Raw genomic sequence first — 11,975 nt, forward strand, 5'->3', positions numbered from 1 at the left:
AAGAGATGCTAAGAGAAAGTCAAGTGGTAGCTGAGCTCTGTCTCAAGCCATGAGGTACTGCATCACTTGACATACTTGAAAGGTGAGGGGGAGAGAAAGAGGGAGATGAAAGCATGAAAGAAGAATCATATGAAATGAGGCCAAGATTCTCAACATCTATTGAGGCAATAGATGTTTTTGAGGATCTGGGCCTGAGCTCCCACCATTCCTAATTTATGCTTAAGTCAGATATGGGCCAGAAAAGTCAGAATGCAGCCCCGTCTCTCTCAGGTCTGCAGGAAAGACAAGGCAATTCAACTTCTCCATACACCGGTTTTAGATGACTCCATTTCAGTCAACAGCTTACTCCTCATTACACCAGTGTAAATGGCACCAGCATCAGTTTATGACTACATGTAACATACCTAGAAAGAGTCTGCAGGCAAAGTAAGTTCAGTGCAATGCAAACCCACTCGACCAGCCTGACACCTCTATATTGCTAAGTGATACGGTGAAACAGTGCAAAAGCTATGCGCAGGTCAGCCCTTCTGAGCCCTGCTGAGTGTAACGTAAGATAGAAGATTGGGGACTTCCCTATCTGTTTTCAGTCAGCTTAGTGCTACCAGCAGACTGCAAAGGGGACTTTACATTTGTAATGGTTTTATCTATGGAAAAGCTTTGGAGTGAATCTTGCATGTCTTGAGGCTGAGACGAGGGTTAATTTTGGTGAGATAAGACTCATTTGAGAATAGAAGCATTTTTGCAGCCAGCTGAAATGACTCAGAGGGCTGGAATGTCAGACGAAGCCTGGGAGCAGGGGGTCAGTGGACAGGTGGGTTAGTCAAAAGGGCATGGGAAATTCACTTACAGCATGACACTGCTATTTATTACCTGGATCTTACCTCCACATATACAGATACAGGTATATGAGCTGTCTAATGTGTGCACACGGGTATCTGCATACATGTAATTGCCCACCACTGAAATGCAACTATCCCCATGGGGTGGGAACTCCAAGCAAAAAATATTGTTCATATTCCATTGATAACCTGCACTAACTGAATTACTGGGGACCTAACGTCTGAACGCCGTGTGGCGGTCTCCAAATTTAAGGTACGATTAGCAGTAAGAGAGTTTACCTTGGGGAGGGCTTGCAGTTCCAAGTCCTTAATTCTAGTGGAAACTAGAGCAGAGTTCACCTGGCATCAAAGTTTTTTTATAGTAACGTTTGTGGAAGTGAATTCCTCCGGTACATTCTGGTCTTCGGACAGTTATGGGATTATATCATTATATGGCACAGGGAGATGTTTTATGTTGTCACTTTTACGGAGCATTGCTACCACCTTCCTTGTAGGGTTCAAATTAGAACATACTTGAGATAAGATAAGGCTTATTTGAATGAAAACAGCCCTGAAATTACAGGGGCAAATAGCTTCCAGAACCCTTTTCTCACACAAGGTGAAAATGTGCTTTGGGGTAAAACCTCTCTCACAGATGACACAACACCAAAGGGCAGGCCTGGAGACACAACCCGAGAAGAGAAGTTCAAACACCATTACAAGAGAACAGATTCTGAGATTACTGATAGGGCAAGGTGCCCTGAGTGCACATCCCTGTGCACATAGCCAGAGTTATCCCCTGGAAAGCGTGAGTGATGGGTCCCATCTGCTCGTGGTCCATCAGAGTCTGTTACTCATAGCACAGCTAAGGAGTCCTGGCTCTTCAACTTCAGCTAAAGCAGCTCATGCCTCATTCCAGAAGGGCCAGTTCAATCTCTGATATGCTGGTCAAGATGGCCAAGGCCACATAAGCACAGCCTCAAGCACCATTTCAATCTTCTTTTGAGGGGCCAGTAAAGCCAGACAGGCTGCACTGTTCTTATGCTACAACGACTCTGCATGGGAGTGAACATCACCCAAGGCAAAGGTAATGCATCTTCAGTGTTGCTTCTTGTTTTACTTTCTCCTTGTGCTTCAGAGAGTGCCCAAAGTTTTTCTTTTTTGCCTTGGTCACATTGTTTCAGGCAGTTTTTCTTCAAGGTAGCCTGCACAAAGAGCAAAGAGTCCCTGATTCAGCCCTAGAATAACACTGCTTGGGGCTTTGCAAGCGGAAGTGGACTGTGGAGAGTGGTAAGAGATCTATCTGCCCACCCAAACATGTGGTGTTAAACCCTTTGCCCCAGTCAGGGCTATCAGAGATACTGCCCATTGCATCTTCTGCGGGGAGATTCAGGTGGCCCAGAGCAGGAACTGGTGGGTACAGCCAGTGAGCTAGCTGCAGAGCTCTGCTGCTTCTCTGAGCAAGACTAAAGTGCGCCTGAGGCTAGCACTTGCTGCTGACTTCAGCATATACCTTAACTGGCTGGGGGGACTGGCCGCAACCCCTAATCCTCAATACGTGCCGGCTTGCAGTTTTTGTGCGCACACATTCCTTGGGGTTGTGCCCTGTGGTCTGGGTGGAGAAAGGCTCCTTTTGCCCTTTGGCTAACAAGCACATGAAAACTCATCTACACCCCGGCAGCAGATGCTTCTATCCTACCCGCTCTGTAAAGGGCTCTGAACCTCCCATGTGCCAGGGGCCCGTGTGCCACGGTAAGAGGAGTAACCAGGCTGCAAAGATGTTTCCTTCTCCAAACACAGTAGTATCTTTACTCTGTCAGATCAGTGCAGTTTCTTGCTAGTTGTGCATCTCTGCCTTTTTCCAGCTCATTACCTCCTAAACTTGGGCTAACAGCCTCTAACAAGGGATTCTTCTGATCGTTCTTTTCCTGCTTATAAATTGTCTGCCAGGTCAGGGCAGGAACAGCCTCTTTCTCTGTTTGTCTGAGATCTAGCACCATGAGGAAGTGCCTGAGCACGGTCTCTAGACTAGCGCTGAGCAGAAGTTTTCCAATGTGCTGAAAAATGCTGATTTGCTAGGTCCAAAACTTTTTGTAGGAAGTAGTTTCAATGAATCTCCCAATTAAATAAAAACCAAACCAAATAAAAATGTTCAAATTTTCTGAAGCTGCCTTTTTGTTTAGATATTTGTGTTAATTGATATCCCCCCAAAATGCTAACAAAACTAAAAGGTTGAGAACAAAAAGAAATGTTTGAAACGATCCAAACAAAATATTTGAACAGAGCTGAGCTTTTTATTTTTTGAATTAGTGGTTCTTGAACATACTGGTGACACTTTTTTTGTGACTTTCTTTGGCATGAAATGTGAAGTAGAGGCTGTATTTCTGGAATCTCTCTATTTCTCTTATCTCAGGTGTCCGTCTTTACAGAATCAGAGTGGGTCTGAGTCTGCTCACAGTCACGATGACATAAGGCAGGAGCAATTCCTATAAAATAGGGCTATCTTGATATAAAATTGGTATGAGGAGAGTATTAGGTGTATTAGGTATGCTTCTTTCTTCTTTCCTTCCTTTTTTTCAGAAGTCCTATATAACTACAGGCTCGAAGACTTTTTAAAATAAATCCAAAGCCGCCCTTGTGGGTCCAAAATATAGACCTAACTAATGAGATACTTGTTTTCATCTACTCACTTTGTTGCATTCACTCTTTGTCTCTCATCATATACTCATATCATAAACAATTTGGGGAAGGGACCGTTCCCTCACTGAGCAGGTATATAGCACCTGGGCTATATGATGCCAGTCTTCAGCTTCTGGGTGTAATAATAATAATAAGCCCTTATACTCCTTCAAGACCAGGAACTTAGGTGTATTTCATGGTGTGGTAAAGGGGAAGAAATGCCAAGAAAGTATTTTCTCTTTGTGCTCAGCTCTATCTTCTTATTCAGAATCAATGACCCAGTGCACTCATGTAATTGAAAGCACATGGGCAGCCTGTTCATTTTCTATTAGCCTTCCAGGCACTGAGATCATTGCCCTTCTGTTACAGAAGAGTCAGGTCCAGTGTGCCTGGTAGGTGTGACAGTCCTCATACTAGCTGAGTGCTCAGTTAGAAAATCATAAAAAAGCCATTGTGAAGAAGCCAATATACTGGGGTCTGAAGAGGGAGCATAAATATTTACTGTAAATAGGAGGACAATACAGTGGAGGGCCAGCATATGGACTTTGTAATGGGCTCCATTGTGCTTCAAAGAGGGGCTAATTCTGTATGTCCTCAGCCAGTTACTAGGGAGGATATTGAAGTAAAGTGACACTAACTCCCATTAGTGTCACAGGCAACCAACTTTATTGATGGCCAGTTGAGGTTGAATAATAGATTCCCAATTTAAATTACATGAGTAAACAAAGCATGGCCATACAACAAATTCATAATAAAAACAGTGGTTGTGACAATGTGTGGGAAAGTGAGAGCACTTGTTTGGAGATTTAAATAAGCATCAGGACCCCCTACCCTAAAATTCACTCCTATCCTCTTTCGCCCCTACATTGCAAAATCAAACACCCCTAATTAAAGAGCCGATTGTGTCCCTGTGTGTATTGTGTTTCAATTGCAGCACCCGTGACATTGGAAGCAGCTGGTAGGATGTGTTTTCTGCCTGTATTGTGCCAGATATACCATGGTGGGGGAATAAGTGTAAGGTCCTCTTTTATATCATTTCTAACTGAGCACAATTGCTACAATGCCTCACTCATCGTTATAGTGCAATAGGGCTGGAGTGCTGTTGTAGCTGTGATGGTTCAGGAGATATGTGAGACGCAAGAGGTTTTTTGGTCCTATCTTTTATTGGATCAACTACATAGTTGGTGGAGATACAAGACAGGTTTTTGGGCACAAGGTGCCTAAAGCAAAGTGCACAAACTTGAAGAGAAGCACATTGTTCCCAAAAGCTTGTCTAATATCTCTCCCAGCTATACAGTTGGTCCAATAAAAGATAGCAACCAAAAAACCCCTCTCATAATTATAAGGCAACTGCCTAGTGACACTGTAGGGCAGAGTTAAGGCTGTCTGAGTTGCATGATTTCGTCCAGTTCTTCACTAGTCACGTTTGGATCCCTTGGAAGTGGAAACTCTGATTTCCCGGAATTATAATATTTATTTTTAGAATTAGTTACAACATACTTGGAAAGTTTGATACCCTTGGGTTACTGATATGTGCTCTCAGCCTTAACTCCAGATTAACATAAGAGTCCTGGCACAGAAATAATAGAACAAGTGTGTAAAAATGTTGGGGGCTGGAGGGGGTTATTTATAATTTGGGATCAATCTGCCTGATAAGGTTTATTTAAATTTTCATCTGTACAATAAGAACATTAAGTTCCAGTGGTTCAGCGTAAGTCCCTAGGATATCAACTACGTTTTGAGTCCCGTGTATAGCCATTGATTTATTAAATGATACTAGGCTAAAAAGCTGTATTCCCTAAAACCAAATCAAGTTTTAATCCTTGGGATAGTTGGAAACTGCAATAACACAAAAGCTCCTGAGGACTCTTTAAAGTTTCCTTTCTTTGCTCTGTTCTCAAAGTCACCTCAATCCTTCGCTGGAAGGATTCGTGGAACCTGATAAGTGAGGCACTTGGCTAGATGGTGGAGCTGAGGAGCCAGCAGTGTGGGAAAGAGCTCCTGAGTGGAATTCTCCCATGGGCATATACTAAACCCCTCCTGGGATTGTTTGGAGGACATATTTACAGCCACAAAATTAAGAAGAGACACAATCTGTCAAATGTTCAAAAAGGCTGATTGCAATGCAAAACAAGGTGTACAAACCAGATTTACAGACCAGGAACCGGTCAAATCTGAACCAGTCCAGTAAGGCAAGGGAGCACCCAGCTTCCCTGTGAGATAAAACTCAACACAACATGCATATTTAGAGTGTTCTGAGGGACTTTGATGGGGAGGCTTGTTAATGAGAAATTAAGACTCTCATGCATTGGAAACTGATTGTACCCATGAGTTAAAGTCTATTTTTTTCTAAGAGCGATGGTCTTAAGATAGGTCCAAGTCACATTCTGATTTGAATCCAGATCTGGTTCTGAGCTTTCCCACTTATCATCACAAGAGGTCATAGAGACTGCACATTAAATTAGGCCCGCATTTTCCTACACGCTGTACACCCATATCATAGGAGACTGTCCTGGTTTCACCCGACACTGTCAGTGTCAGAGGGATTATTAAGCAGCATAGGACGGGAACATTTATCCCACAGTGTCCACAAAGCTGTTTACTTTGACCCTTCTCTCACACCACAGCCATAAGGTGCCTGATAACAAAACATGCCACAGGGAAAAAGCAGAAGACCAGGTCATTGCCAGTGCAGAATACATTTTGCTAAGTGTAGACTCAAGTGATCCTAGGTAGAGGACCATGCTGCTGCAGAAAGCAAAAAACCCACAGTTCTTAGCAATCCGACCTAAGGGAATTCTGCTTTTGACCCCAAATCTTGTGACTAGTTTAACTTTGAGTGCACAAGGAAGTCTCGCTAGTGCTCAGTGCCACTATGTGCTCCAGTCACGTACCATGAGCTGCAGACAATGCCCAGTGTTTCAGAGGAAGGAGGAAAGAAACCCTCCAAAATGAAAACAGAAGATTTTTTCCAACTATCTGAGTTGATCTAAAAGGTATCAGATTTACCCAAGGAACCTTGGAGCCAAACAATGCATTTATGGGATGTACGGTAGGGGTCAAATATTCTTCTGGCTCCAGCAAGTGACCAGCAAAGCACTGAAACAGACAGACACCAAACATCTCCCACGTGCAAATAACTTGTAGGGAAATCAAGCTTCCTTTCAACCCCTTTCAAGGGGCACTCAACACACAGAGCCATAGATTGTAAAGTTTGGCCACCAGCCCAAGAATACCCCTACCCTGAAGCTCATCAGCATTTGCTATAAACTTCATCTCAGCTAAACAAACTTCAGGATTCAGAATGAAGCTTAAAGAGGCTGATACCAGTTATTCTGATATGTGGTTCAGACTCAAAATATAGGCAAGAAAGAAAGAAAGAAAGAAAGAGTCTTACCAATAATAGAATTTTTCACACACACACACACTCACACTCTCTCTCTCTCTCTATATATATATCATTTTAATGAATCCACATTTTCATCTGAATGTCAGGATTCCCTTGCCATTTGGGCAATGCAAACATGGCAACGTTGCTTCAGCTGGTGAATGAAAATGCGGAAAAAGAAACTGAGCTGCCGGGCTCTGCTCTCCCTGGTCAGTGACAGTCAGAATGTAAAGGCGTGACATCCGCACTGGAAAAGCACATTTGATTTCACGCCTCACACTGACAGATGAAGCAAAGGGGAAGACATGGGCTGGCTCTATAGTTTTGGCACAGCTTTGTGGACTGAAATTCCAGGGTGTGTAAACTGGTGCAGCTCCCCTGACTTCCAGGAAAGTGCCCTGAGCTGTACTTGGCAAACCACTTCCCCGTGATTGTCGGTCCCAGTGGATCTGCTGCTGTCTAAGCCCCAGCATTACAAACCTCTCCCTTTGTCTCCTAGCACGTTCCAGTGGCATAACTGGTCTAGCATATTCCACGTCAGCTCAGTATCCACTTGGCCTGACCTGCCAACATCCTACCTGGTAAAGCGGGAGGGATTCTTAGATGTCTGGGCACTTGCCGGCTAAGGTTAGCAGAAAACCCACATCCTGGTGTTCAGTGTGTTAGGGCCAAATCCCAGCTGTTGTGAACCAGTGTGGCACCATTGGCTTCAGTGGGGTTATGCTACTTACACTAGCTAGGGATTTGGCCCCGAATTTGTTGGGAGAGCAATTCCTTACAAGGAAACGCAGATTTGTTTTGTCCTTCTTAGTGCAAGCCTAGATGTCCCTAACTGTCAAGGCCTGTCCTTCAGACTTTGCTGAGAAGTAGCAGACCCATAGCACCTCTCTGAGGACAAATAGCGTTTCCCTGGGTTTGCTGTGGTTGGAGGAAGATGACAGAAGACCAGCCATTGTAGGAGTCTGGATCTGCTGTTGCTAACTACAGCCTTGGGTATGTCAGCACGGAGCTTTACTTTTCTATAGACTTGGCCTTTTGGAAACACCTGCTGTCCGTCCAGATCACCCCATAAGGGTTCAGAAATTACTCCAAGGTTGAGTCCTTTAGCAGCATGGCAAAGGCCAACCACCCAGACTCCTCTGAAACCACATATTTCATCCTTGGACTGAACCTCTGGGACTCTCAGCAGTAGCACACAGGACTGCCCTAGCCCCAGTCAGACTCCATCCTTCCTCCTTCCTGACCACACCCTGCTGCTTTCACTGGCCAGCCTTACCCAGTGTCTCAAAGAGCACCTGACTGCCCACTCCCCTGCAGCTGGGGAAGCCACCAAACCCAAACCAGAGGGCCAGCTGTGTGTCATCCCTGTGTCCTTGCGTGGCTTTGTGCGTGTTACTGTTGCCCTCTGCTGGCCAAAACTGACCTGCTTGAGAGCTGGAGCCGAGAGTCCCAACAGGAACCCCGAAAGGCCCTGCAGAAGGAACCCGCCAACCTCTGACAGCCAAGGAAGATGCCTACTTAGCTCTGGTGGTGGATACCTGTGGTTTGGGAGCTGCAGATTCCTGTGCTGTTTATCCCTGGTGAGCGTAGCTGGGATCTGTGGCAGTGCAGGCCCCTAGTAGTATCAGAGAAACCTTGCTACACGGGCCTGGTGTTGCTTGCAGGCTTCCTAACAGTGAGAGCTCCCTTGCAGAATAACATCAGCGGGGCCAAATGGGCCAAGCCTTGGAGCAGGGAGTCCTGGAAGCCAGGCAGGTGCACAAACGGACCCAGCATCCCTTCAGAGTGGTGCCTTCTCATGACTGCAGGGACCAGGGGGCCTTGTCCTCGGGGGGGGTTGTTTAACCCTGACAGGTGCATGCACCACCATCCCTTGACTACATCAGCACTTGCAGACAGTGCTGCTTTGCCTGGGCTCCTGTCTGCACAGAGCTGTTCCTTATTGCTCATGTACTGCAGTCGTGTGCATTCCCCTGCAAAGAGGCATCTGTCTTGGTGCGCTGGAGAAGCTGTTCCTCAGCATTGCTGGTCTCAGGGTCAGGGCCTTCATTTCTGAACATTTACTCCTCATGGTCTTTGTACCCCTTTGTGTCCCTCAAATAACACCCTCCCTTCCTTAGTACATAGTGTTTCTACCCCTGGAACCCACGCGGGCTGTTAAATCTCCAGTTGGCTGGGAGCTTTCCCTCTCCAGCGTCTGCACCCCTGCTGAACACGTCGTCAGTACACCAGAAGAGAGAACTGTGATGTGTCTTCCGTACACAAAGAAAACAGCCATTCCCTGGGCTTCTTCCTGCTGAGTGGACCTCATGGGGTTGTCCCCAGGCTGTACTTTCCTGACCCACTTCCGCATAAGCTTTGTTTCTCACATATGACCTGTGGGCGAATGGGCTCCTCTGGTGCACAAAGACACCAGCATACTGTGTGCCAAAGGTGTGGGTTCACTTGGCCGCACATCCACAGAGCCACACAGGGCTCTGCTCTGCATGTATCCCTTTATCCAGGGCAAGGGATGTGTGAGGGCATGAGTCCGGGGGCAGATCCAGAGGATGGGGACCAAGCCTTCTGTGTCAGGCTCAGCAGAATTGCACTCCCATGGTGATGTCATGGCATAAGCCAGTTCTCCCAAATAGTGTGCAGGGGTCATGTTTTCCCTGGATGCTCCATGTCTGGAGCTATCCTGTCATGCTGTCACAATACAAGGCACATTGGTGTTCCTCCAAAATGAGAGTAGTTAGGTTTAGCCCTCGTGATTCCTCCCTCACTGCAGCACCTCCATCAAGGCAGCAACACAAGACTGATGTGAGTAGGTGATGAAAACCCTGCCACCAGGCACCATGTTGCCCAGTGTCCTGTGGGACAGTATTCACGCCAGATGGGAAAGGGAGGTGGGGAAGAGTGTATGTGCAGCCAGGCAGAAGCAGAGCTCTCCTTGGTGACCCTGGATAGTTGGAGCTGTCTTTCCAACACTTGTGAGTAGGACTAGTCCCATGTCCCATGGGGAACAGGGCACTGGGTGACATATCCTCATAGGCTGGAGATTAGTGGCATATGAGCTCCATCCTGAGATAGCCCCAGAAGCTCACATGTTCCAGACCAGGCTGTGACAGGGGCCCCAGAGAATCTATTCCAGGGTTCATCCAAGACCTACCTGTGTGCTGGGTTAGACCACAGTGGGGATGTCTGTTGTGTCCCATTGGTCTCGGTGTACTGAACAAAGCTGCTTTCATCCTGGATGTTCAGTCCCGGTTTTCATAGCTCTGCACCTTGTCCAGTCATTGACACCAGGGCAAAAAGAATGTAAACCCCTCCCGTTGTGCTGTGTTGGCATTTCAGGCTCCTTGTCTCTGGCGTAAGCTATGGCATGAAGTGCCATGCACTGGAGAATCAGGCCTGCTCTTTACACTAATGATTAACCCCACTTTGCACTGGTCTAGCAGCATAAGAAGCTTTGCGGTAGACATAAACACCTCCCGGGTCTTTGCCCTGCTGGGATGATGTCAAATGGCTGTACTATAAATGAGAAGCAGGACCCCTGGGTGTTTTGTTTTGGGTTCCCAGTGAGCAGGATGCAATTACATTAACCTCTGAGAAGCAGAGCCTTTCACAGAGCTTTTCCACTTCACTATCACACAGCTGCTGCCACCTGATTGAACCTAGCCTCTACACTAGGCACATAGTGTACTTGTAAAGAAAGAAGTTTCCTACAGGCAAATATTCTCATTAACAACAGTCACCTTCCTGGACAAAAAGTACTACAGTTCAGCCCCAACGTGAAGCCCTGCAGCTCCATCTGTTCTGCTGTAGGGTCCAATGCTTCTTCCTATGATCTGCTTTGCTGGCCACACTGTGAGTAAGGAGGGCTCTGATAACCATCTCCAGGTCTCTGAAGTGTGAACAGCCAGGAGGACAGTCTGAGGACATGGAACTGGGAGGGCTGTAATGAAATTAAATGAAGGAAAACCCAGGCTAAGGAGCAAGAAAATGCAGATAAATGGTAAGCAGTGAAATAGTCTCCCAAAGGACAGTGTGGAGCCCTGTTTTTTCAGCCCCTCAAAATCAGACTGGAGAAAACCCTTGGGAATTAACCCAGGAGCACAGGAGATGCCTTGGGGCTCAGAGGACCAAGACAACTGTCCAGAGCAGAGAGTTGTAATTGCTGTCTATACTTGTGCTGGGAGAGACATGTGTATGAACTAAAGGAGAGCATTGGCACAAGCATAGGCAACACATGCCTCCCGAGGCTGGGAGGGCATGGCAACCGCCCACAGGTGGCGGCAGTGGTGGGGGCAGCAAGCAGGGACTGCCCGCGGTATCCCCTCGCGGCCAGATGCCAAGCCCTGAACTACCAGTAGCACTTTTTGGGTGGGGGCGCCAGCGCTGTCCTGCCCCCTCTGCCCGTCACCTAAGCTGAGAGTGCTTGCTCTCAGGGGGGCACGTGTACCCCCATGTATTCCCTACGCATTGCCTACAGGCACAATAACGAGTGAGATAAAAAAGCTACGAGTAGATTTAGGCTGGTCTGGAGAAAGGGCCCTGTAGCAAGGCACTGTTGGTGCCTGCCACTTTAAGGGCCGGAGCAGGCAGCTGCCAGGTGCTTGATTGCGGTAGTCATTTTGAGATCAGGCTATAAATAGGGGAAGCGGCAGTTTGTTGTTAGCAGCTGTGAGATAGGTATCATTCAGTTGAGTTGTGGTTCAGGAATATCTTCTTGGAAGTCAGTGGGCTGGGGCTATGGGGATGGAGGAGGCTTCAGGTTCTGGGCATGACCTAAAACTGCATCCTGCCAGGGTAGGGCGATCTGGTGGGGCTGCTGGTGGTGCAGCAGCCCTGTGAAATGCCAGGTCTGCAAACCTCCCTGGTGAAAGGTGGGTTGGGGGTGCCTAATAACCTCCAGCTCCCTGCGCTGTCCTAGCTGGGGAATACCCACACCTGTGATTGCTTAGAGAGGCCTGTGACTCAGTTGTTCTAGCTGAGTTGTGAGGGTAAAAGCAGGCAAGCAGCTTGGATATGATCTGAGGGACCTTGACTGGTCTATGCTGGGGCCAGGACCCAGACAAGGATACAAGGGCCAGGGGCCCACTGTGAGG

The 11,975-nt window shown here is 47.1% G+C and overlaps 1 protein-coding gene across 1 annotated transcript in view; it reads right to left on the reverse strand.

The window, feature by feature from the left end:
* SLC26A9 (solute carrier family 26 member 9) overlaps positions 1-10,125 on the reverse strand; it is a 57,655-nt gene extending 47,530 nt beyond the window's left edge. The window contains exon 1 of the mRNA XM_019477343.2: positions 10,037-10,125. The gene's annotated coding sequence lies outside the window, so the exon portion shown is untranslated. The remainder of the gene's footprint in view (positions 1-10,036) is intronic.
* Positions 10,126-11,975: the final 1,850 nt, after the last annotated feature.

This window comes from Alligator mississippiensis, chromosome 14, assembly GCF_030867095.1.
Source record: "Alligator mississippiensis isolate rAllMis1 chromosome 14, rAllMis1, whole genome shotgun sequence".
In the NCBI taxonomy this organism is placed as follows: Eukaryota; Metazoa; Chordata; order Crocodylia; family Alligatoridae; genus Alligator; species Alligator mississippiensis.